This window comes from Lissotriton helveticus, chromosome 6 (assembly GCF_964261635.1).
Source record: "Lissotriton helveticus chromosome 6, aLisHel1.1, whole genome shotgun sequence".
Lineage (NCBI taxonomy): Eukaryota > Metazoa > Chordata > Amphibia > Caudata > Salamandridae > Lissotriton > Lissotriton helveticus.
This window is the reverse complement of record NC_136067.1, coordinates 122,967,027-122,994,541: the sequence shown is the minus strand read 5'-3', so window position 1 is coordinate 122,994,541 and position 27,515 is coordinate 122,967,027.

Below are 27,515 nucleotides of genomic sequence, written 5' to 3'. Positions count from 1 at the left end.
TATATCCCCCTGCTGGAATCCGAAAACCATGTGTGAAACCTTCTTGCAGGATCCTCGCGGAGGTATGGTCTGGGTATCTGTTCAGCCAAGGAATCATAGCCAACACGTCAATGGGGGAGTGAGCGACCCGGGGGTATCCCCCACTGTTCTGGTTTCTTTCTCCCCCTGTTACCTGAAGTACTACCCTTTGAATGGCATGCCGTTTCTGGGTGGGAAGGGTGGCCGCATATGTAACACGCGTGTCTGAATTTGCACGTGCCCGCTGCCCTGGTGCATGTTCGCCTGTTGAAATCCCAGCACATGCCTTTCCCGCCTGCATTGCCTCTGGCCTTCTTGGCCGCTTCCCCCCCCTTTTGCTGAGCGAAAGGGCTGCTGAAAGGGCTGCTGGGGCTTGGGCGAATATCCTTTGTTCCAGCTAGTGCTAGCGCCTGCCGATTGACCCCCTGAAAACTGAGAATGCCAGGAAATCGAATCAACTTTGTCCCAGGCTAAAGATTTGTCAAATTCCCTAGCTTTCCTAAAGGCTATGTCATATTTTTTCCATGCATCCCCCCCATGTTTGTCACTGAACATCGTAATCCTACTCTGATAACAAGCCATCTCCGCTTGCATTGAAGGTGAACGTTCAGCGGTAACCGCCACAAATACAGAAAAAGCCCTGATCCAGTTGATGAGCGTCTCCTCCACCCTGAATTTATACAACTGAGACCGCCATTCGCTAGGCAACATCATATCTTTCTGTGACTTGGCATACTCCCACTCCCTATTGTCAATCAGCAATGAGAATATATTTACATATTTGTCTGCCCAGATCAATTCTTTTACACTCTGCGAGACATGTTGCGCCAAGTTCTCCCCCCTGGAGGGTATTGCGCCTTCACTTAATACTGGCAAGGCAACCTCCTTACCACTTTCAGCGAGTCGCGTAGGTTCTATGGTCTTGACTTTCCCCGCATCGCTCGCTGAACCTGTTTGGGGAGAAATTGGTGTGCTTGGCATGCTACCCTCTCCACTAGCCACCATGATTTTCGCGACCATTCTCTGTGCCTCGGCCGTGGGATCAGCTGCGGAGGGTAGCAGTCCCCCAATCCCCAACCATGGGAGCACTGCCGCTATCTGTGCTACCAATTCTGGGGGTACCTGACCCACCCCAGGGAATGGGCTGGCCGGAATTACTGGTGGGACCACTGTCGGCACTGAGTTTATAGGTGGCGTGGCTGGAGCCGGTGCTACTGGTACATTTATCGGGATTGGTGTGGGCGTCCCAGCTGATGTAGGCGCTCCGCTAGGGACTGGCCCCGGGGACCCCCCTCCCAACCGTGACTTCCGGGGCGACTACCACCCTTCTTGGCTCTGCCACGCTTAGGTGGGGCTTCCAATTCCCCCCTAGGTCTAGGTGGTACTTTTACACGCCTGGGCCTTCCTGACGGCCCTGCCTGTGCCTCAAACCTCTCACCCAATTCCGCCACGGTCTTTCCCAATTTATCCACTTTCCCCAATCTCTTGTCCATCGCTGACATTCTGCACATCATGGTTGAAACATTAGCTCCATGCGGGAATTTCCTGCACCCCGCTTACCAGACATTTTCTATTATTCTACAGCACCTACACTACACAATAAGGTAATTATGGGCACGATGTGCCTTGTACCTGTCCAAAGATGGAGGCTCACAGGCCGGCCGTATGCACCACACAACTGTGACCGCAACACACCAGCTAGCCTGGGTGCTTGGGTGAGCGCACTCTAGCCCCGCGGCCTGCCAGAAGCAGTGAAATGCAGGCCTGCACGTGTCCTCGGATCACACCGTCCACCGTGCGCTTCTCCGCAACTCGGTCGGCTGCGCCCCCTGTCTGTAAGCATACAATGAAAGAAATGTTAAACAAATCCGGCTCAATGCGACAATGCCCCTTGCAGTTTGAAAACACTCTAGCTTGCGTTCTGCACCGTAATCAAATGAATGCAATGGGGCGGCCCCTTAATCACACCTATCTTCATACAGTCCGCTTTTGGCCTCACCTGGTCCCTAATCGCGGCTATAGCATTAAAAAAGGACCTCGCTGTACCTTGTGAAGGACTATATGTATACAGCCCGTACGTCAAAGCTGGGCTGTGCACAATATTTAAATAATGTGGATTTAAAGGGTTTTTTAAGCCTGTCCTGCCTAATAAATAGGCCTGGGGTTTTAAATTCCTTAAACGCCACACAGTCTACAACTTGTATCTACAATTCAGCAAAATTAAGGCACCGCAAGGCTTCCCCCCCCTTTGATCTAGCTGTGGTCTCCCATCCAGCTGTTACCCGGGCCGACCCTGCTTCGCTTCACACACCACGAAATTCAGTGCAGCTGTTCAAACATCCCACTAAAGTCGGGCCGATCCTTGCTCCACAACTGCCCCGCCTAGCACGGCCCCTTATACTACCTACTCCCTCATGCACCACCGGCCGTGACTGGCGCCTCCAACTGCGCCGAGTGCCCTGACAAAAACGCTGGCCGCTCCAGAAGTGTTCCGCGTCCCAGGCACCTCAGATGATATGCCTGCTCAACACCCTGTGTGAGGAGTGTCCAGATGAGATGCTGCCGGTGCCGGGTGTCCGCTCGTATATTCACCCGCAATGCCGACAGCCGCTCGCTCCGTTCGCTAGCTGTAAACCTGCAAGTAAATAAAAAAGAAAAATTATCGGCCCCACAGCGGGGCGAGGAGCGAGCCGGTGGAGTGCGGGTACAAGAGGGCGCTTCCCGTGCCCCCAGGCCTCTTAAACCCCCGTGGTCCCGCCCCTTGACCCGGAAGCACTCACACCGCATCCGGGTCAACAGTGGGACCCACCAATCAGGAGGGATGGGGGGGCCGGGCCCAGCCATGCGTGTGTGGGGGCCGAGCGGCCCCCCCTTTCCTTGTGTTGCATCTGATCTGTTGTTGTAGTGATAGTGCATGCGCTTGTTGCTGTGCTTAGTAATGTGGATGCCATGCTGTGTGGGCACCACTAATTCTACTGTGTGTTTAAATGCAATTGTGCATTTTCTGAGTGACATTCCATGTTCTGCAGGTCTGTGTGCTGATCTGTTGTGGCTGTGAGCCGTTCAGTTGCTAGACCGCAGAGGTGGGGATCGCTAGGGGATGGGCTCCATGTTTGCACTTAAAGAAGAATAAATGACTTACATTTGGATCATACTTCATGATTGAGTCAATTTCTTTGCAATATGAATACAACATTTGATGGCAACAAGGATAGTTTTGATTTATGAACTGGATCGTCTTGTTTAAGTATCGGAGCCCACCTTCAGCTGTGTCCTCATTATGACAGTTTTATGAAGGTTGTCGGTGCTGTTCAGCAGATGCAGTGCAGGATTCGGCTGCAGGCGTTGTAAGAGGTATTTCCGGAAATTGCTTGGGTGGCATCACATGCGCATACACCCTGCCGTACTCCTGAGCAGGAAGTCAGCCAGACCAACACGCGTATTGTCCTGCATGACGTGCTCTGCGGGCTAGTGTCCTAGATTAGAGCACACGTTTGCCTGATTGTCACATTGAACATGGAAAAACGTGTACGACAGGAGAACAGCTATTGTGGAAGCGGTTCTGCAGCCAAAAGTATCAGTGTCTGTTGTGATGCACTGTTAGCATCGCACAGTACATTATTAATAACACGGTGAGACTACACTCTTTCATTATATTACTGTCTACCAAATTCATCCTTATATTAAGTATTTTAAGTATTTTTAAAACTTTCTTGGATAATTACGTTGCCATCGTTTTCCTCACCTTTCCAACATCTTAAAGAATAACTGTGTGACATGTTATCATGTCGGGAGGAAGCAGCATGCAACAACAACCTCCACATTTTCTGGACACTCCTGGCAAACATAAATTGGAATGGAAGCATTGGTTGAGAGTGTTAAACAATTACTTGGTGGGCTATAGACGGAATGGGCTATAGTCCTGCAAGCAAACGAGCTATTTTGTACAATAGCCTTGGTACTGAAGGGCAGAAAGGTTTCAATAATTTACCTGAAGTTCCTGCTCCAAGGTTGGGATGCTGGATGCTGGAGATGCGTGGAATGTGTGTATGTATTGAAGCTGAAAAGAGACTAGAGAAACAACTAACTGAGGAACCCAGTATTGTTTTCGAATGCATTCATTTTTATTCTCGGATGCAAAGTTCTGATGAGAGCATAGATCTGCATTTGGCTGCTCTCCGTATATTAGCTAGCTCATGTTGTTTTGAGAATGCAAAGGATCAATAAATGCGGGATCAAATGGTGCTGAATTGCTATTCAAAATAAAGTGCAGAAGCATTTGCTTTGTTGTACTAATCCCACCTAAGAGGAAACAGTCAAGATTACGAAGGGTATTGATCGATCTGTTCTTTCTGTAAAAGCTTTAGCCTGTGCATCTGAAATGTCTGGTATAGTAAATAGCACTAATGTGAATGCTGTAAAGAATGTGAAGAGTGTCAAGTTTAGTAAATCTAACACATATTACAGGAGTAGGTCATAAAGCCACCTGGGCAATAGTCCTAATTGTCATGCTATAGTTCAATCAATCAATCAATCACATAATTTGTAAAGCGCACTACATACCCATGAGGGTTTCAAGGTGCTGGGGAGTGGGGGGTCTTGAGTTGTCTCCTGAAGGTCAGCAGGTCTTCGGTTCGTCGCAGGTAGAGGGGGAGGATGTTCCAGGTCCTGGCAGCGCGATGGGAGAAGGATCTGCCTCCGGAAGTAGTTCTCCGGATGCGTGGGACCGTGACCAGGGCGGAGCAGAGGTTTTTTTTTTGCAGAGTTTTATATAGCGCGAACTAGATCCGAACTGAATCAGGTATCCGAGTGCTTTACATAGCACCAGTTACGTTACATGAGGACACGCATTCATTTTAGGCACGGGGAAATTAAGTGATTTGCCCAGAATCACAGGAGGTTTTTGGCGTCGTTACCGAGACTCGAACCCAGATCCCCAGGTCCGAGGTCGAGCGCCCTAGCCGTTAGACCAACTCCTCTGTTGGGTACGTAGAAGGAGAGTCGACTGTTGAGATAGGCTGGGCCTGATTTGTGTAGTGCCTTGTGTGCGTATATCAGGAGCTTGAAGGAGATTATTTTGTTGACAGGGAGCCAGTGCAGGTTCCTCAGGTGGGGGGTGATGGGGTCACGGCGTGGGACATCGAGGATCAGGCGTGCTGAGGCGTTCTGGATTCTCTGTAGTCTGTTGATGAGCTGGACGAGGCTCGGCGTAGAGGGTGTTTCCGTAGTTGAGTCTGCTGCTGACTAGGGCCTGGGAGGTTATGTTGAGGTCGTGCTGTCGGGCGATGCATGCTAGTGGTGCCATGTAGACGTTGAACAGTGTCGGGCTGAGGGAAGATCCTTGAGGGACGCTGCAGATGATCTTGGAGGCATCGGATCGGAACGGGGGGAGGCGGACTCTCTGAGTTCTGCCGGAGAGGAAGAAGGTGGTCCAGTCCAGGGCCTTGTCTCAGATCCCTGCGTCGTGGAGGTGTGTGCGTAGTGTGCGGTGGCAGACGGTGTCGAAGGCGGCAGAGAGGTCCAGGAGGATGAGGACCACCGTCTCGCCGTTGTCTAGCAGGATCCTGATGTCGTCTGTGGCGGCAATGAGGGCGGTCTCGGTGCTTTGGTTGCTGCAGAATCCTGATTGGGACGGGTCCAGGATGTTGTTGTCTTCGAGGTGATGGGTGAGCTGGGTGTTTACTATCTTCTTGATGACCTTTGCTGGGAACGGAAGCAGGGAGATGGGTTGGAAGTTCTTGAGGTCACTCAGATCTGCTTTGGGTTTCTGTAGTAGGGCGTTGATCTCTGCGTGCTTCCAGTTCTCAAGGAAGGCGGCGGTCTCGAAGGAGAGGTTGATGATATTGTGCAGGTGGGGTGTGATGGAATTGCTGGCTTTGTTGAAGATGTGGTGCGGGAGAGGGTCGGACGGGGAACCGGAGTGGATTGTTCCCATGGTCTTGATTGTGTCCTCGATGCGCACGTTTGCCCAGGTTGTCAGGGTGTCGTGGGCGGTGGAGTGCGGTGGGTTCGGTGCGGCGCAGTCGGCAGGGGTCCTCCGTGGTCTGAAGCTGGTATGGATGTTGGTGATTTTCCGGTCTAACAACAAAACAAGGAGTGGGGGGTCTAAGGGAAGTTTAAAGACTAAGCCCAGATTATCATCCCCTAATGACTAACCTGTAAAACTCAATAAACCTGGGGGTCTAATAAAGAGTAAAGAGGTACTCAAAAAACACTAAGATTTACAGCCTCAGTAGGTGCAAGGTTAGAATACCTTTCAATCTTAGAAGTGTTACTGAAAAAACCAACACATGTAACCACCAGCAAGAGTAGGTGAAACCTAAAGTCCAGAGATGGATTCCCATCAAACTTTTGGTAGTACTCTAGTTATTATCATCTGTTCATCCTAAGGTAGGGATGGGTCGCCTTTAGAACATCGAGACATATCCAGATCCCACCTTAACAGACTGGGTAACAGCCCACAGTTACTTGTAGACCAAGTGTAAGAACACTGATTGGGAAGGTGCAGTACAAAAAATTATAACGAGTGTATGTGACTAATATTAAAAATAGAATAGAACTGCTTTAATGGTTGAAAGTCTAACCAGGTTCAGCGCATTGTACATCATCATTGGCGAGTTCTCAACTGTGGGAACGAGAGAATCGAACAACCTTTGTTTGCCTTCAAAAGATCCACCAGTCTGAGGGACCGTCTAGTACATACCAGACCTAGGGAAACTCCCAAGAGAGCAGTGGGGACACTATGAGACTTAGCGGCAGTGACAGGACACCATCCATGTGGTAATTGTTCCGTTTGCCCGCAAACATCAAAGATCACACAAATAGAGATAGGTACCAATCGCCCTTGGATCTTGAAAGAGTTTTCTAACTCTAACAGTTTGCATCTAATATACTTGCTGACATGTCCTTGCCTAGAACAATACATAGGCATGACTACTAGAAAGGTACGCACCAGAATGCTAGAGCACAAAAGTGCTTTTATATACAAGAGGAACATTTCTAAGCTGGCAAAACTCTTCCTTGAACATAATCATAGTGAGACTGACTTTCAGTGGACGGTTCTGGAAAAACCCTGCATTCCATCTTATATTAGGGATGTATCAAAATATCTCTTTGCAAAGGAACAGAAATGGATATTTCAATTATCCACTGACACACGGGGATTAAATGACGAAATCCCTTGGACCAAGCTGTGAATCGCTAGATCGTGTTGCCTTATCAGTAGGTACATAAACCAGACCATGTTGAGTCCGACACTGGTTGTTGGACAGAGATTAAACTTTATCTTTGGGAATAGTGTTTGATTAATGCGATATCAACTTAACATACTAGTACCATCACTCTTTGTGTCTGCAATTGCGACGTCTTATTCACTTTGGTGGCACTTCTAACTAAGCCATAATAACTAGTAATCGCATGCTGAAGCATAAAAAACTACTACTTAGGCCATCATGACATCATCCGGTAGTTGACTTTATCTCACGGTTTTTCCCGGGAAAAGACGCTATCCAATCTCTTAATTAACATCTACATAGGAGCAACATATCGAGGTCATTCCCAGTAAGCCTTGAGCCTGTGTAGTGATTATTAATTTTGATTTCAATACTATTAAGTGAGTTGCTAGTCACTCATCTATATCGCTACATTGAGTACTGATTCAATATCTGTGAACTACATTTTCGTCCATTATGACGTGACTTGGTAGTTCTTTACCCACGAAATTATCGCGAGAGTATGTGATGAGACAGTGTGCTAAATGGTTTGGGTAACGCTGTTTCATGGACTGAATTGACATCCTTGAAATAAATTTTCGTCCATTATGACGTCATTTGGTAGTTCTTTACCCGCGAAACTATCGCGAGAGTACGCCATGACACAGTTTCCTGGATGGTTTGGGTAACGCTGTTCTGTGGACTAAGGAACACAGATAGAATATTCTTATCTATGGAATATACACCAGATGGTGCCACTGGCTCAAGATATTCACCATCGAGCATACCACTGAATACGGGCTATTTCGCCAGTAAGTAACGCCCATATGGCCATTCCCTACTTATGTGACCCTCCTCCTCTACGGCGTTGCCTCCCCCTTACTCAGGCTTAGTCCGGGGCAACGACGGAGAGGTAAGGAATGGCCCTTTAGGGCATGCAGTTATTTAGGGAGTGAGATATGCAAGAGGAGGTCTGCTCTCTCTAATAATTTTTAAATAAACAACACCTTATGATGGTGTCCATGCTTGGGCCATGGGAAGGTGAGCTATTTCAAGTGAGTTGGGTAATGAGAGTGTTGTGGGTTAGGCAAAACATTGGGTGTAATGTGGTTGGGGAAGGTAATGAAAGGTTCCTGCCTTCCACTAACACTAGCACCCTTACTTATTTCCCACAGTGCGTGGCCTCCTTCATCCTGAGATAGGTCCAGGTGAGGTGAGGCTTTATCCCCTGTCATTATGGGTGAGTAGTAACTGTTGTTGCTTTTGAAATTTTTTATTAGTTACATACACTCGTTATCATTTTTTGCACTGCACCTTCCCAATCAGTGTTCTTACACTTGGTCTACAAGTAACTGTGGGCTGTTACCCAGTCTGTTAAGGTGGGATCTGGATATGTCTCGATGTTCTAGAGGCGACCCATCCCTACCTTAGGATGACCAGATGATAATAACTAGAGCACTACCCAAATTTTGATGGGAATCCATCTCTGGACTTTGGGTTTCACCTACTCTTGCTGGTGGTTACATGTGTTGGTTTTTTCAGTAACACTTCTAAGATTGAAAGGTATTCTAACCTTGCACCTACTGAGGCTGTAAATCTTAGTGTTTTTTGAGTACCTCTTTACTCTTTATTAGACCCCCAGGTTTATTGGTGATTTTCCGGTGAAAGAATGTGGCGAGGGAGTCCCACCGGGCTTGCGATGGCGGGATGTCGTTGCCGTTGGAGCTGGGGTTGGAGAATTCCTTCACAATGGTGAAGAGCTCCTTGCTGTTGTGTGCATTGTTGTCAAGGCGATCTGTGAAGGAGGTCCTTTTGGCGGTCCTGATGAGGTGGCGGTGGTTGCGGATGGCGTCTTTGTGGGCTGTGCGGTTGTCTGGCGTCTTGTTGCTGTGCCATATGTTTTCCAGTTTCCGGCAGGTGCGTTTTGAGTCGAAGAGTTCTTGGGTGAACCAGCTGACTCTTCTGCTGGTGGGATTTTTCAGCGGGGCGACAGTGTTGGCACAGTCGTTCATCCGGCGTTCGAGGGTGGGTGCACCCTCATCGGGGTTGGTGGGGTTAGTTGGAGGGTTGAGTGCGGGGCTTGTCTGTAATTGGTCTTGGGTGACTTTGCCCCAGCAGCGGCAAGGGGTCTGTAGTGTGCGGTGGTGTGTGAGGGGTTTTCAGAAGTAGAAGTGGATGCAGTGGTGGTCTGTCTTGGTGAGTTCGGAGGCGTGGCTGAAGGTGACGTGGGGGCTTGAGGAGAAGATGGCATCTAGCGCGTGGCCGGCGATGTGGGTCGGCGTCGTGACAAGCTGTTTCAGTCCGAGGTTGTCGATCAGGGTGGAGGAGTTGCTGTCGTTGTTGTTCTCCAGGTGATAGTTCAGGCCTCCGAGGAGGATGTAGTCGGTGGAGGTCAGCATGTGTGTGCTGATGAGGTCAGCGATGGAGTCACCGAATTGAGGCCGGGGTCCTGGTGGTCTGTAGACGAGGGTGCTTAGGGTGTTCTTGGGGTCCGTGTGGATCTGGAAGTGCATGTGTTTGGTGGTGCTGAGGGTGTCGTTGGTGTTTGTTGAGACCCTGATGGTGTTTTTGTGGACAATGGCGATTCCTCCTCCGGCCCTGTTGGTGCGGTCTCTGCGGGTGATCTTGTACCCATCTGGGATGGCTATGGCGATGTCTGGCGAGGAGGTTTCATTCATCCAGGTCTCGGTCAGGAAGGCGACGTCTGGTGATGTGGTGTCAAGTATGTCCCAGAGTTCGACGGCGTGTTTGTGGGCGGAACGGGTGTTGATCAGGATGCATCTAAGCTGGTTGGGTTCTGTCGTTGCAGACGTCTTGGCGAAGCTGCAGTTCCGGCAGGTGAAGGGGCCGTGGGTGCACCTCGGGGCGGCCTTGCAGAAGGTGTGGGTCCTTCCTGGGTTGAGAGCGATGAGGGTGTTGGCGTCGTAGCGTTGGCGAGGGGTACGAACGCAAGCAACAGGCACAGCGGAACGAACCTTAGGCCACCACTGGCCACCAGGGATGAGGCGCAGGTGGAAGCCTGCGGGTGGTGGAGGGCCTCGATATCACCTGCGGCAGCAGAGACAGCGGGGGTGACGGTGCAGCTGCAGCGGGGGGAGCGACCTGCCAGGAAGGTCAAGGGTCACTCCAGTCCATAGTTAAGAAATGCAATAAATGCAGGCAGATCAGTCAGGGCAGGGCTCTCAGGCCAGCGTATTTAACTAGGGAAATGCAAGCGCGCAGTGCGCTCACGTGCCAGGACGGGGCTAGGGGCTGGAACCCCTGGCCAAATTCTCCCGGGTAGCATCTGTTATAGCAGGGAGCTACTATTGGGGTTCAGAGATGCATTGAGGGATATCTGCACTCATGTCATTTCACTTGAGGCTGAAGGTAATCACTGTCCTTATTGTACATTTTCACTTATGCCCTCTGAGCCTCCCCCCTTAGATACTGGAGAAGGGAAATTATTTTCCCTCCTACATCTCAACTGTCGATCCCTGCCCAAGTATGTGAGCGAAATCCATCTGCTGCTAGAAGACATATGTCCTGACGTTCTCTTTCTTATGGAGACCAGGACCAATATGGCTTCTGATCCAGATGTGGTCCAAGCTCTTCCATCTAACTATACCATGGTCAGACAGGATCGGGATTGTGGCGAGGGAGGGGGGATTGCTATTATATTCAAAACTATCTATAGTTGTAGATCAACTAAGTGCCCTTTGTCGGATTGTGAGAGCTTTTCCTTTGCCATTGGCTTCTCTCCCACCTGTACTTTCTCAGGAATCCTTCTATATCGCCCTACAGGGGGACACGCTAATTTCTGTAACGATCTTCCAGGTATTGCTATAAATCTTGCTAGCCTTGCCCCCAATTTTTCGATTCTAGGTGATTTTAATATTCACCTGGACGAACGAGATTCTTCCCATTCGCGAGATTTTGTAGCAGGCCTTCTAGCCTTTCAAATCAGACAAATTGTAACTGGCCCCACCCACAAATTTGGTCACTTGCTCGATCCTTTCTTTACTATTCTGGATAACATTACTCTGAAGGTGCCCATTTTAGTACCCTGGTCAGAGCACTCATTACTATATTGTGTCTGGACTCCCCGGGATCTGCCACAACTCTCTAGTAAATCTAACAAATTGGGTCGGACCTGGTCTAAACTCCCAGTGGAAGAATGGGCAATTAATCTTAATAATTCCATCCCCTTACCTTGCTCTAATCCCATTAAGGCCAATGACGACTTCAACAGTTGGTTGGAGTCCTCATTGGATCTTACCCTTCCTAAGAAAGAATTTTGCCATCGAGCTGGTTCCAACAAGAAAGCTTGGTATACTCTTGAACTCAGAATGCTCACACAATCTTGCAAGCAGTCCGAACGGAAATGGAGGAAGCATTTCTCTGATTCCAGTAGGGCGAACTATAGAGCTGCACTTAGGCTGTACAAAGGCAAAATAAAGGTTGCTCAATCCATCTACTATCAGGCAAAGATTGTGTCGGCCTCTAACTCCCTAAGGGAAATTTTTAAAATCTTTAAATCCCTTATCACCCCTCCTAGCTCTCTTCCTGACCCAACGAATGCACAAAAGCGCTGTGACGAGATCGCACATTTTTTTGCCACTAAGGTCTCTAATATTTACTAGCTATTTCCACAATTGGAGGTTGATGTACAACCCTCTCCGCCCCTTCTATATGCCAGGCTGGAGGTTTTCGCCCCCCTCTTTCTATCTGACGCACAGCGTCTCCTAGAGAATCTTAAGTCTGGATCTCCGGCCGATATTGCGCCCCCTTCCATTCTTAAATCTGTCCCAGAGATTCTCTCCCCAGTTATACGGGATGTAATTAACTCCTCCCTTGCGGCCGGATTGGTTCCCCCGTTGTGGAAGCAAGCAAGAATCAAAGCACTTTAAAAAAAGCCAAGTTTAGGCCCTGGGGACTGGGCTAGTTATCGCCGAATCTCTTTACTACCAGGCATTAGCAAATTGGCTGAAAAACATGTAAATTCTATACTGACAGCCTATGTGGAGAACAATAATGCTCTACACCCCACTCAGACTGGATTCAGAAGTAAGCAGGGCACGGAGACGGCCCTTCTTGCTGTGGTGGAAGAAGCAAGGAAAATTGTGGATACCGGAGGCTGCGCTGCTAATATTTTGTTAGATCTCAGTGCAGCCTTCGATACAGTAAATCACTGCATCTTGATTCAAAGATTGAGGGATGTGGGGGTAGCGGGGACTGCCCGTAAGTGGTTGCAGTCCTTTCTTACCGATAGATCTTTCATGGTCTTTGAAGAGGAGGTTCTTTCAAAACAGACCCCTCTACAGTATGGTGTCCCCCAGGGATCTTCTCTAAGCCCCACCATGTTCAACATCTACATGCGGCCCCTTGCGAACATTGTGCTTCCTTGGGGGGTTCAGCTGGTCACATACGCTGACGATACCCAGCTAGTGGTGTCTGTCAGCCAACATGATATGAGTGATAAGAACTTGACCTCTTGCCTGGTCAAAGTAGCTGAGTGTATGGATTTGTCCTTCCTTAAATTAAATGGCTTCAAGACTGATGTCATGATACTAGGACATGCAGCTCCCCCTAACTTAGACCATTGGTGGCCTAGTTTTCTCGGCCCCCCCCTTTACCAAAGAAACAAATTAAGAGTCTGGGTGTATGGTTGGACTCTAATCTTAGTCTCTCTGTACAATCGCGCAAAGTGGCTGCTACCAGATTGATGAGGAAGATCCTGCCACTCCTACCCTTTGACGCTAGACGTCTGCTGGTGCAAGCCCTTATTTTGTCGCGGCTTGATTATGCCAATGCGTTCTACTTGGGTGCTCCACAGGGGACAATTAAGATCTTACAGGTTGTCCAGAACTGTGTTGCTCGACTTCTAATGAATGTCCAGAGGCGCACCTCAGCTAAGTCAGCTCTCTGTCAGATGCACTGGCTTCCAGTGCAACAAAGAATTTGGTTTAAGGTCATGTGTACCGTGCATAAGTCCATCACCGGCAATTGACCCTTAGTGATCCTTCCGATGCTGCAAATGTATCAGGCTTCTAGGACACTCAGATCCAACAACAAAAAACTTTTGACAGTTCCCAGGAAGTTTTTTTCTCTCCATGCGGCAAAATTATGGAACCGGCTCCTCAACCCCGTTCGCCTTGAACCTAATTATCTCTTCTTCAGGAAACTGCTGAAGACCTTTCTCTTTCCATGAGTAGCGGAAGAGTTCTAGTGTCCTAAATGCGCTGGGATGCCCTAGGGTAGCCATGCGCGATATAAATGCGTATTCTATTCTATTCTATTTTATGTAAGTATGCAAGAGTTCCAATGCGGTCAAGATTAATTGTGTTCATGCAATTACACATCAGCACTTACCTGAGGAAGAAGAAACTGTTAATACCCTGACCATTTTAACATTAGAGGTAAATCAACCTGAAGATGGGTTGCATACTGTTGACTGTGATGCTGGTATTATTGCTAATAAAAAAGGACTGTATAGTACTGGTTTTGGGGATGTACAAATGATGTTGAATTCCGGATCACCCATAACTATGCTGTCAGAATATTTTTTTCTAATTGCATTGGAGTTCTGATGTGCTAAAAACACATGATATTAGAGCTGTAGCATATGGTGGTTCTGAGATTGTCACCAAGGTGTTTTATATTGAGAACACACTTTTCTGGGAGATTTATATCTACCAAGATATGTGTTGTGGTGGATCAGGGTAGGCTTGGCATAGTGCTGAGACCTGGGAACACTGTTCCAGTTATGTTAGTTGAGAGTGATTTTGGTATTGTGGACAATATTTTCCGAAAATATTCTACTGTTTTCTCCAATTGCATTGGTACTGTCTTTGAATTTGAGCACAAAATTATTTGAAACCAGGTGCAGTGCTTGTTAAGCACAAAATTAGGGAAGTTCCCCTTTCTGTCAGTAAAGATTTGAGGCACCATTTGGATCAGCTATGTGCTGAGAAGATTATTGAGCCTAATAATGCTGCTGAGTGGGTTAGTGCATTCGTAATCGCAAAGAAAAAGAATGGTAAAATCCACTTATGTGCAGATTTACGCTCTTTAAACAAAAACATTATCGTAGATTGTCACCCTCTTCCAAAAATAGATGAATTGATTTCTACCTTGGAAGGGGAGAAAGGCTTTAGTAACATTTTATTTATTTATTTATTTATTTATTTATAAATTTGTATATAGCTCGAACTTGACCCAAGAGGGTATAAAAGCGCTTTACATTTGGGGTCGTTTCTTTAAAAGTTACATCAGTTACAAGAGCATAGTAAGGTACAATACAAAAACAGAATGTTGTGAGAATTAATAGGAGGGAGGAGATAAAGGAGTCAAAGCGGGGAGACGTGGAGGAACTGTGCCCAAAGTCCAGCTGGGTAGGTGACGATCGAGGGAGAAACTATGGCCAATCTCCTCAATAGCTGTCTAGCAGCTCCACCGGGCATCAGCCATGTTGATTAGGTCTCAGTGTTCAGGAAAATCAGTTTTGAGTTTATTTGATTTTAGAAGTTTAAATAGTGCTAGCTAGACCCTGGAGGTATCAGAGCACTTTAACAGATGATCATTGCATTTCAAGGTACATCTAAAATGTTTTATATAGTGCTGGCTAGACCCGGAGGTATCAGAGAGCTTTACCAGAGGAACATTGCGTTACAGGTTACATCAGTGACAATAGCGTAGTAAGCTACAGTAAACAAACAACAAAGTGGAGAGAGTTTGTAGGAAAGGAGGGGAGGAAGGAGCCGTTGCAGGAAGACGAGGAAGAACTGTGCCCAATGTCCAGCTGGGTAGGTGATGGTCGAGGGTAAAAACCAAGGTCAATCTACTCAATAGCTGTCTAGCAGCTCCACCGGGCACCAGCTATGTTGCTCAGGACTCAGCGTACAGGTAAAACAATTTTGAATAGATACATAGGCTACAGTAGCATAGTCAAGTAGTGTAAGAGCATATCCTCACTAGAGGATAGAGGTAAAAGAAGGGGGGGAGTAAGAGACAAACCAGAGAAGGAGCTGGTGCTGCCATTTAGGCTAGGTGGGGGATGTGTCTGAGGTCTGGTCGAGGTCAGGGTTTTTCACAGAGGAGTAACATGACGAGGTAGGGAACACTGTGGCAGACATCTTGGGGTCTACTGTTACTTTGATATCCATACCAGAATAAGAGGGGGTGGTAGCTGTAGGTGTGCATCCAAGGCCAGTTAGTAGTAGAGATTGTCTGCTTGTGCATTAAATGGCCTGTAGTAGTCTATGTTGCGGGGGTTGTTTTTTGGCCGCTATTTTGTAATCGGGCAGTTTCCCTGTGCTCGTGTGAGCTTCTAACACCCAGAGCAGGGGGGAGGTAGCTGTAAGTGTGCATCCATAGCCAGTTTGTGGTAGAGAATGTCTGATATTAGGTTAAATGGCCTGTAGTAGTGTAAGATGCGGGGTTGGTTTCTTGCCGCCATTTTGGGATCAGGCAGACTTTCTGGTGCTCGAGTAAGTTTCCAATAACCAGAAACACTTACCGCAGTATCATGGAGGGGGGCATCTGTGCAACGAAGGCGCGCCTTCCATCCTGATGTTAGTATCTATGTCCAGGCCGTCAATCAACTCACCATTGCGAAGACCGTGCTTCGGTGAAGGTTCCGCTCCCGGGGCGTTCCCCTGGGTGGTTGATTCCGTGTCTCCAGGGGCAGCGAACCAGTCTCCCGCGGTTCCGTCCTGTTGAGAGAATCGCTTCATCTGCTGGAATCGCTTCATCTGCTGGAGTGTCACTGGTCAGATCTGTGTCTCCTTGTTGCAGTACTCACTCGGTGGGAAGTCGACCAGCCCAGAGGTGACGAGACATCGGATGGATCCCAGTGTGAGTGCTTGTCATGTGACGATTGCCGTGTTTTTTTTCCTCTCGTGCTTCTGTTGCATTAAGTTAGTTCCGAGGCACCGTGTGAGAGTAGGGGTACGCCAGTGATATCCACCTAAAAGGTGATCCTAAACCCCGGGAGCTGCAGCTCAGAGCTCCTACTCTGTGGCCATCTTGGATACCAAAAAAAAGTCTTACTCAAAAAAGAGTTTATGGGCCTGATTCACAAAAGTAATCTGAGACAAAACCCTAACTTTATGACTTTTGGTATTCACAAAGGGCATTTGGGAGTAGTGAAGTTAGGAATCCTAACTTTACTACTAATAAATGCCCTTTGTGAATACCAAAAGTAGGAAAGTTAGGATTTGACGACTTTTCTAACGGAATTGTGTGCATTAAACAAAAGTTTGGGGTTTCTTGGGAAAAAGAGGAGATGTGTTATATCAGATCTTTTGTTGTAGTGATAATGCACACACTTATTGCTATGCTTAGTAATGTGTGTGCAATGCTCTGCGTGCACCCTTAATTCTACTTTGTGTTTAAAGGTAATCAAGCATTTTCTGTTTGATGTTCCATGTTCTGTGGTTCAGTGTGCTGATATGTTAGCCAGTCAGTTACTGGACCTCAGAGGTGGAGGTCACTAGAAGATGAGCTCCATGTTCACACTTAAAGATTAATAAATTACTCACATTTGGATCATACTTTGTGGATTGTGCCAATTTTATTGTGATGTGAATACAACAGTGTGTCATTGTCAGTCACAAGTACCTGAGGTATTCCTGCTGTAGAAAAAACTCTTTACAGAAAAACAATAACTGAATCAGTAGCAGGCATAGATACGAAGTCATATGATACCCATATAGAATAGTAATCTGTGAGCAAAAATAAAAATCTCATATCCTGTTCTAACGCATTATATGGTCCAGATAACTGTATGGCTAATTTAACCCACGGCTGAGCGGGTAAAGAGTTGACTCCTACTTTCAATGTGTTTACCTTCTAATGCTTATCAGATAATAGACATTCAGGACAGTTATTAATGTGTTGCACAACATACCAATCCATGCCTGGCCACCAATAATACTTACAAAGTAATTTCTTCAAACCAGACGTACCTTGATGACCATTATGTGCTACATTTTTCCAATCAATGAAGTTGGTGGCACAAAAGTCCTTGTCTAGTAACCAAATCATTCTCAATACACAATTCAGAGGAAACTTGTTGAAATGGCACAACACCATTTTGCTAAGTTTTTTAAAGGCATCCAACCCTTAGTAATGTAACCTTTAACCTGTTTGAGAATTTCATCACTTTCATACACTTACATCCACTATTTTTCAGTGATGCATCCAACAGTGTGCACTGACGCATCTATCAACGAAACAACACACTCCTCATCTTGATGAATCTTGTTTTCCAAATCATCTTTAAGTGACATCCAGGACAAGCAATAAGCCCTGAAATTGGCTCATCTGGGTATGTATTTAATTGGAAAACTATATTCTAGCAACTTTGACAAAAGTCTCACAAGCCTAGATGAGGCCAATCCTGTGCTATTGCCATTTAAAAGATATATTCAATGTTTGTGATCTGTTAACAAATCAAAACAGTTTCCCCAGAAATACGTCTTTAACTTTCTACGGCCCATGCACAAGCTAGTGCCTCTCTTTTGATAGTGCTGTAATAGAATTCTGCTGTGATTAGAGTACGTGAGATAAAAGCTATTTTTGCGTTCCTTCCATTTGTGTTGTTGAGTAAGCATCAGTGCCAAGACCAATGGAAATGGCATCCACAAGTCCAGCACATTTATCATTGCCACAAAAAGATTTTAAAGCAGGAGAATTTTTAATCATATCCTTAATCATTTGAAATGCCTCATCTTGACCCTTTGACCATATAAATCTCTCTTTCTTATGTGTCAAACTACGCAAAGATTCAACACACATGGCATAGCCATGCACCAGTGGTGTAATGACAATGGATTCAATCTGGAGCTCTTACGCCAGGGCACTGTGCTGGGGGGGGGGGGCACCTGGAGCTCGGGGACCCCTGCCCTGCAGGCACTTCGGAGACCTGTGTTATGCCAATGCCCTGCACAAAATATGCATAATATTTACTGAGACCCAAGAAAAACCTCAGTGAATTCTTACTAGTGGGAGGTAGAGCACTTGTAATTGCAACAATAAGTTTAATGCCATCTATAGTGATTGTATTGCCTAAATACTCCAACTCTTACACAAAAAAACTATATTTTTCTTTAGAAATAGTCATTCCTCTTTCACTCAAAATTCTGAGAACACGTTCCCAAGTCTCATTCTGTTCAGCAATACTTCTACCATAAATCAAAATATCACCCCAACACCTGCACCCCTTTGACGCCTCCAATAATGAGTCCATTCATTTTTTAAATATACTAGCAGCGGATGCTAGTCCAAAAGGTCATCTCAAAAATGTGAATGCGCTAAAAGGGGTTACAAACGTGGTCAGATCTTGTGACCTTTCAGATCTCAAAATCTAATGGTATGTTGATTTGAGGTCAATAAGGGAATTAGTTGCTCCACCAACAGCCATTAACATTTCTTGTTTCCTTGGTAAAGAATAGCAGTGATCTATGATGTTTTTGTTTAATTAGTAAAGTCGGCACACCAACGTGAGCTGCCATTTTTTCTTTTTTAGCCAAAAGTATTGCAGAAACCCACTCTGACAATACAGTTGGCTGGATTATGCCATTCTTGCATAAATCATCCAAAAGTTTTTAAATCATTCTCTACACTGAGAGACTGAGAGGGACAGCCCTGACTTTATGTTCAACTGGTACGGCATTGGTTTGCAATTTAATATCATATACCAAGTCATTATTATAATAGATAACATTCGAAAGAATGGTAATGGGCGAACCCGAGTCAGCCATACCCTCTAGAGTTACTGCAACAATACATGCTTTTCCTAGAGGTGCCTTAAAAGACACCCCCATATCATCTACATCAATACAAAAATAGCATTCACTTTGACAGGAATATTAGTAGATCTAGTATATGACCTACATGACCTTGTTTTGTATTTGTTACATTTCCTACCAATAGCTGGGCTCATTAGTAGGATTATTCCCTAATTGTAACTTTAGCCACATCTATGATACATTCGTTTTTTTGGATACATGACACTGTTTTTCCCTTTAGATGTCTCAGAAGCCCTATGCTTTTTACAATGTTCAGGACTTCATTTAGGTAGGGTTTCTACACACCAGCAAACGCTCCTCAAATTTCTTTGAATGACAAGTGAACATAAACTGATCACGCACTAGGGGCCAGATGTAGGTGGGAGATTTTGGCCATTTACCGGCCGGTAACGGCCGAATTCGGCCGTTACCGACCGGTAAATGGCCAAGGAGATGTAGGGGGATAAAAAACATGCATTTTCGGTAATCTTACCGAATCAGTAATTTTACCGATTCGGTAAAATTTACAGAATCGGTAAAATTACCGATTCTGTATATTTTACCGAATCGGTAAATATACCGGTCGGTAAAATTACCGAAAATGCATGTTTGGTATGTAGGTGCCAATTTTAACATTGACACAGGGCTTTGAAAATCGGTATTTTACCATGCAATACAATTGCATGGTAAAATACCGATTCAGGTGTACATGCACATCTGTGCATGTACACCTCTGCCATGTGGCACACATACATGCCCTACATACATGCCCTATATCAAATACCGATTCGGTATTTACCGAATCGGTAAATACCGAATTTTGCAAGGGTGCAGGGGGTGTCACTTTGACACCCTCTGGCACCCCTGTGTTAGGCTTGTGTGCCATGTGGCACACAAGGGTCAAAGTGACACCCCCTGCACTCTTGCAAAATGCGGTATTTCCCGATTCGGTAAATACCGAATCGGTATTTGATATTGAATCCTATGGGCCTTGAAGCCCATAGGATTCAATATCAAATACCGATTCGGTATTTACCGAATCGGTAAATGCCGAATTTGACCGATTCGGTAAAATTTACCGAATTGGTACCTACATTAGAAATACCTACTCTTAATTACCGAATCGGTAAAATTTGGTAATTAAGAGTCGGTATTTCTGATTTTGCTACATCTGGCCCTAGGTATCTAACATGTCTCCAAATTCGCATTTTGAGGCTAATAGATACATATTCCTCAATATTGTTATCCGCATATTGCTTCCTTTGATTAAAACTGTGCCTTTCAAGCATAATGTTTGGTTGTTCAGTTAATCTTTTCTCCAACCTCTTATACAGCCTCAGTAAATACATCCCATGGTATAAATTGCCCTGGTGGTGATTCACTTTCAGGAAGATTGTCAAAAACGTCAAGACCAGCATCACAAAGTATCCATATTTTTAATTTTCTTGTGAATATTCATTACCATCAATCGCAAAAACATAGTTTTCAAAACACTTTGTACCTTTGTTGCCATTTAACAATTGGTTTTCCTGGACTTTGCAGAAATAGTTTTTTTTGGCAATGTTGTAGCTGATTTGCCAGTTTGTCACTTTGAAGTAAAATAATAAAAATAGATTAAAAATACACACACACCTTTGGCTGCTTAGTACTGTTGTGTCTGTGAATCAGCCATGAACAAAATCACTGCAATTCTAGAAAATCTGTTGTTAAATGTAGTAAAAAATATCTTGAGGTGTGTACCAGCTTTATTTTTTCTCAAGTGCGCCGCAGAATCCTTGGCATCTAGTCGAAATCATGAAGTTCCAATCTTGCTGCGGCGACGCACACCAGCATTTTTTTGTATCACATGTGCGCCCAAGAATCCTTAGCGCACATACGTAACACAGAGACCTCTCCAGTGATGCACTTGACAGTACACATCGGTACGCTCCGCATACACACACTTCACGTGCATTTCAATCGCACCCAGCGCATTATTCAAAAACTGAAGAGGCATCAGTTGCTCCTAACACAGTAAATTATCTTTTTTTCAAGTTAAAATTTCAATAAACAGTACCCACACATAATAGCCTTCAGTAGCAAGAGATGAGGAATAATTGCGGTGGTCTCCGTTTTCCGCAGGCACGGCCCGTGCAGGGCGTTATACCGGGGCGGTGACATCAGGTGGGGGAGGGTCAGGGTGGGAGGTTGTAAAATGCGGGATATGGACCATTACAGGTAAGTACCGGAAAAAAAAAATTGTTGCCTGCGCTGCATCTCCAAATGTGCCTTCGATGTGCCATCGCCTTACATGTGTGGAGACACAGCATTTGGGGTTGAGATCTCAGCACACAGAAAGATAGGACAGACGAAGGAGGATACTCTGCACTTAAGTTTGTGAATAGCTTTTTGTAGTACAATCGTACTACAAAACATACTACAAAAATGCAGTTTGTGGATAGGTCCTAAAATGTTAATTTTTTTAATATCACAAGTGAGTAGAAGATCCAGTGAATAGGTGTGATTTACTAATACGGTAAACCTGTCTTGCTCCTGGCTTACCACTGCAATTCAGGAGTAAGCTATGTGTACTCTAGGAGTAAGTCACTGCCAGTTCTTTGCGAATCATCCGCACAAGCGTTAACAGGCTTGTACTATAATAAAGGCCTCCAGAAAACATTGAACAGCCAGATGCTGTATTTCTTATGGAGACATGGCTGCATGAGAGCTCTGGCCCTGACGTGGCTGCCTTACCGCCTAATTATGCTGTAGTGAGTAAAGATAGGGGCCCCAAATTTGGTGGGGGTATTGCCATTATTTTTAAAAAAGACTACCAATGCAAATTTGGAGATTTACCATTTAGGAGTTGTGAACCAACATTATTCAAGCTGGCCCTAACTCTGAAATGTACCTTTTCCGGCATATTGGTGTACCACCCTTCCGGACCGTCTGGTCCTTGGGCCTCATATTTACCTGGTTTGCTCACCCCTCTGCTTTTGAATACTGCCAATTTTTCTATTCTGGGTGATCTCAACATACATTTGGAGGATCCGACATGCAATATCAGTACTACCCTCATTTCTGATTTAGCAGCCACAGACATTAATTTACACAATTCGGGCCCAACACATGTGGCAGACCACCTACTGGATCCTATTTTATCAAGCTTAACTAGTATTCATTGCTCTCCAGTACTCCCTTTATGCTGGTCTGATCATTTTACCACTGGTATCTCCAGAAACTCTGTGCCTGTGATCCCCTCTCTCAAAAAATTAACAAGAAACTGGAAAAAATTAGATATGCATGCTTTAAATAATATCATGTCCATTTCCAAACAAATGTTGGATAATGTCTTGGACACCATACAAAACTGGCTTCTCAATGCATTGACACCTGTCTCCCTCTTTCCTAAAAAAGGCTAAATAATCATTGTCCGCCAGCGACCTGGTACACCGAAAAGCTGAAAATAGAGAAAGCCAAATATAAGGCACTGGAAAGAAGGTGGAGAAAAAACTATGCCTTCGACTTTAAAACTGCTCACAAAAAAACCAAAAAAAGAATATCACAATCTTTGTAGGTCAGCACGCGAAGAGCATGTATCAACAACCATTTGTGGCGCTCTGAACTGCTCCAAAACAATATTCGGCATGATTAGAGAACTTGCTGGCTCCGAAACCCAATCGAGGCCCCTTTACTTAATAATCGGCAATGTGAGGGTCTGGATGCTGTTTTTGTCCAGAAAGTAGAAAAAATATATTCAGAAATAGTTGGATTGCAGTATGATAGCCTCCCTCCACAGCAGCCCATTAACTAACTCCAACTCGAGTTGACATTGCACTCAGCTGAAAATACCCACCCCGACCAGTATAGGGTGCTTCATGCACCTTCTAATAAACTGGAGACATGGCCCCTACTTAACACAACACCTTTAAAGGTCTTTTGACAGTATCAAATCAGGATCGCCCAAGGACCCTCGTCCTATCTCTGTGCTCAAGCAGCTTGAGCTGTCATCTATGCTTGTAATTATGGATCTTTTAAATGCCTCCCTACAGGAAGACACAGTTCCATCAGTATACAGTCATAATATCGAGTAAAAAATATAGAATTACCTTAATATCGAGTTCAGAATATCGAATGGACAGAATATAGACAACAAGAATATCGAACGAAATGGACAAAATATCGAATGGACAGAACATAGACAACAAAAATATCGAATTTGAGGTAAGTAAGTTAATATCGATTTACATAAATATAGAAAGTAAAAATATCAAAGTATTTAATATAGATGTAAAATATATCGATTTTTTAATAATATCGAATTTTTTTAAGTGTTTATGTTAATATATGTGTGGAAAGCGTATATTTATTTTACGTAATGAATTTTATGGTATTTAATTTTTGCGTAATTTAATTCTGTAGCGGGTTGTGGGTTTATAGGGGAATAGGGTGGGAAGTAATTTAATTATAATTGATTAAATGTTTTAATTTATTTATTGGTATTTATCTGGAATTAATTGTTAATTAATTTTTAATTGGTAATTAATTAAATTATAATTGGTAATTAATTGATAATTATGTTAATTTTATTAATTTATTTTCTGTAGCGGGTTGTGGGTTTATAGGGGAATAGGGTGGGAAGTAATTCAATTATAATTGATTAAATGTTTGAATTTATTGGTATTTATCTTGAATTAATTGTTAAATATTTTGTAATTGATAAATAATTCAATTATAATTGGTAATTCATTTTTATTAATTGATTAATTGTTAATTATGTTAATTTTTTTTCTGTATCGGGTTATGGGTTCATAGGGGCATCGGGTGGGAAGTAATTTAATTATAATTGATTAAATGTTTTATTTATTTATTGGTATTTATCTTGAATTAATTGTTAATTAATTTTTAATTGGTAATTAATTAAATTATAATTGGTAATTCATTTGTATTAATAGGTAATGATTATTAATAAATACTTTTTAATTGTATTTTATTTGATTATTATATGATATTAAATGTGTACTTATTTTTTATTAATTTTTAATTGGTATTAATTTTTTTCTTAATTAATATACAAAGTATTTACTTTCCCTACTGTTGCACTCACTGGAGTGGGAATAGTAAGTTTTACCCCTACGCTATCCTACGCTTTCTCTACTGTTGCACTCTCTGGAGTGGGAATAGTAATTTTTTCCCCTACGCTATCCAACGCTTTCCCTACTGTTGCACTCTCTGGAGTTGTAATAGTATTTTTTACCCCTACGCAATCCAACGCTTTCCCTATGTTGCACTCACTGGAGTGAGAATAGTAAATTTTACCCTCCCACTATCCAACGCCTTCCCTACTGTTGCACTCTCTGGAGTGGGAATAGTAATTTTGACCCTCCCACTATCCAACGCCTTCCCTACTGTTGCACTCTCTGGAGTGGGAATAGTAATTTTGAACCCTACGCTATCCAATGTTTTCCCTACTGTTGCACTCTCTGGAGTTGGAATAGTATTTTTTACCCCTACGCTATCCAACGCTTTCCCTATGTTGCACTCACTGGAGTGAGACTAGTAAATTTTACCCTCCCACTATCCAACGCCTTCCCTACTGTTGCACTCTCTGGAGTGGGAATAGTAATTTTTACCCTCCTGCTATCCAACGCTTTCCCTACTGTTGCACTCTCTGGAGTGGGAATAGTAATTTTGAACCCTACGCTATCCAATGTTTTCCCTACTGTTGCACTCTCTGGAGTTGGAATCCTCCCGCTACCCAATGCTTTCCCTACTGTTGCACTCCATGGAGTGGGAATAGTAATTTTTTCCCCTAAGCTATCCAACGCTTTCCCTACGGTTGCACTCTCTGGAGTGGGAATAGTAATTGTTACCCCTATGCTATCCAACGCTTTCCCTACTGTTGCCCTCTCTAGAGTGGGAATAGTAATTTTTACCCCTACTCTATCCAACGCTTTCCCTACTGTTGCACTCACTGGAGTGGGAATAGTAACCTTTTACCCTCCCGCTATCCAACGATTTCCCTGCTGTTGCACTCTCTGGAGTGGGAATAGTAATTTTTACCCTCCCGCTATCCAACGCTTTACCTACTGTTGCACTCTCTAAGGTGGGAATAGTAATTTTTATCCCTACGCTATCCAACACTTTCCCTGCTTTTTACTCTTTCCGCTATCCTACGGTAAAAATATTTTATATTTTCTATTAATATTACGTATATATATATATATATATATATATATATATATATATATATATATATATATATATATTACCTACTGGCGGTTGCCAGTAGGTAGTTATAGTTAGGATTGATTTCCATAGGGAAATCGTAACATTCTATTTGGAATAACTTTGGCGCCGGTGGAGGAATCTGCCTGAAATTTTCAGCAACTTTGCTTCGCGGCGCTCCGGTCCTTCCCTGAAAGTTTGGATTCGTCAAGCGGGGGCCGAGATAAAAGGTGGGTCCCAAAACGTGTTTTCCCCATGTTAATTTCCATAGGGCGGTCGGTCGCACTTTATCTCGAACGGCTGAATGGATTTTCACCAAACTTGCCAAAATTGTAGGGACTGGTAGCCCGATGTGCCTTTGCTATGTCTCAAGATATGTGCTCCAGAGGATTTAGAGTAATTTAGGTTCAAAAAAATGTATATATCTATAGCCGCGCCCCAGTACGCGCACCGGGGAGCGCTCCGGGCGCGCCACGCGACTTGCGCACGGAAAGCTGATTGGCTCTCGGGTGTCTGTAAACATTCTAAACAGTCCGGAGCGGCCGCCATCTTGTGTCTCGGTAGGATCGAGACACAAGAGGTGGTAAAAACAAAGGGGGAAATAACCAAAAGGGGGCAGGGTAGACCCCCCCTGATCCCCTAGGTTTGATGTGGGGGCCATAAAAGGGTCCCTCGGGTAAAAAAAAATATATATTTTTTTCGGTTTTCGTGGGGGGAGCGCCCGGTACGCGCACCGGGGAGCGTACCGGGGAGCGTAGCATGGGGAAAACCCCGTTCATTCACTGCGTCACCTCTACGACCCTTTCTTGCGTCAATATACCCATTTTGCATACATTATACCTGACGTAGGTATAATGTGGCGCAGGGGTTTACAAAGTGACGCATCTACCTAGATGCGTCACTTTGTAAATATGACTCAATAAGGTGCATTTTTAACAGCACTGGTGCGTCACAAAAAGTGACGCACCGGTGGCGTAAAAGTGACGCATGGCCTCATAAATGAGGCCTTCAGTCTTCTACTCATGCGTCATATTAAATATATGACGTATTATGTCGCAAGTACTTTTAGATATGTCAGTATTTCAGACGTATCTGTAAGCGCAAAAGTGATGCATTGCTGGAGTGTGTCACAAAAATGATGCAACACCAGCAATGCATCCTTTCACATGGGGCCAGACAGGTCTTTCAGTCACAAAAGTGAAAGAAGAAGTGAAGGAAATGGGTGGGGATTTCATTCTTTATAAAAAAAATGTTAGCAACCAATGAAAAGTGTTATTTTCAGATCACATGACCCGACGCGCTTACACTACGTGCCCCGGGGCGCGCCTGTAGTCGCGTCAGTACTTTGCGCGATCGTATGCGCTCGCGTGCTTCCGGGTGCGCTTACGCAGTGCGTCATATGACGCATCACGCGGTTACGCGAAACGTCACGATGTTGTTTTCGTTCGCGAGAATAGCGCTAACGGGATGCTCACCGGTACGCGCCCCGGGGCGCGCCGTAACATTGCGCATACCCGTGCGTTCACTGGTACGCGCCCCGGGAGCGCCCCAGGGTTAAAAATACAAAAAAAATTTTTTTTACATAATTATACAATATAAAATTCGTTTTAAAATGTATTCTTTTTTATACCTATAAAGATTTGCTATTAAAAATCCATTGAAATTCACTGAAAGAAACATAGGTTTCATACCAGTTATAGTTAGGAATTACCATTAAAAAGACCTATTAAATTCACTGAAAAAACCATAGGTTTTACACCAGTTATAGTTAGCTGGAAGTTTTACTCGCATAAAACCATTGAAATTCCCACGTTATAGTTAGTTGGACTCACCATAACTTGCGCGTGCAATGCACTGCTGATGACGTCACATATTACATCACTCATGACATGGTCAGTGACATCACTCATGACATCACTGATGACACCATCCTTGTGACAGAGTGAGAGACCTCCTTTCACTGTAATGTAACCCTTGAAACACATATTCAAAAATAGAAACTAAAATGTTCAAAAAAATGGAGATACCCATACCACTTACAACAACCAATTCAATAATTCCACCATCTATATACACATCCACTCATTCACCAAAGTTCTATATAGTCACTCATACATATACTCACTCATCATATGTAGTGATACACCTATACATCCTGTTACACAACGACAGGCATCCAAAAGTTACTCACATACATACTCACACATGCAAATAAACTATTGAAAATCCATGAATTTGCATATACAGCTATACACACACTACCACTTTACTTCTAAGGAAACTTACACATACTTACTCTCTTAAACAA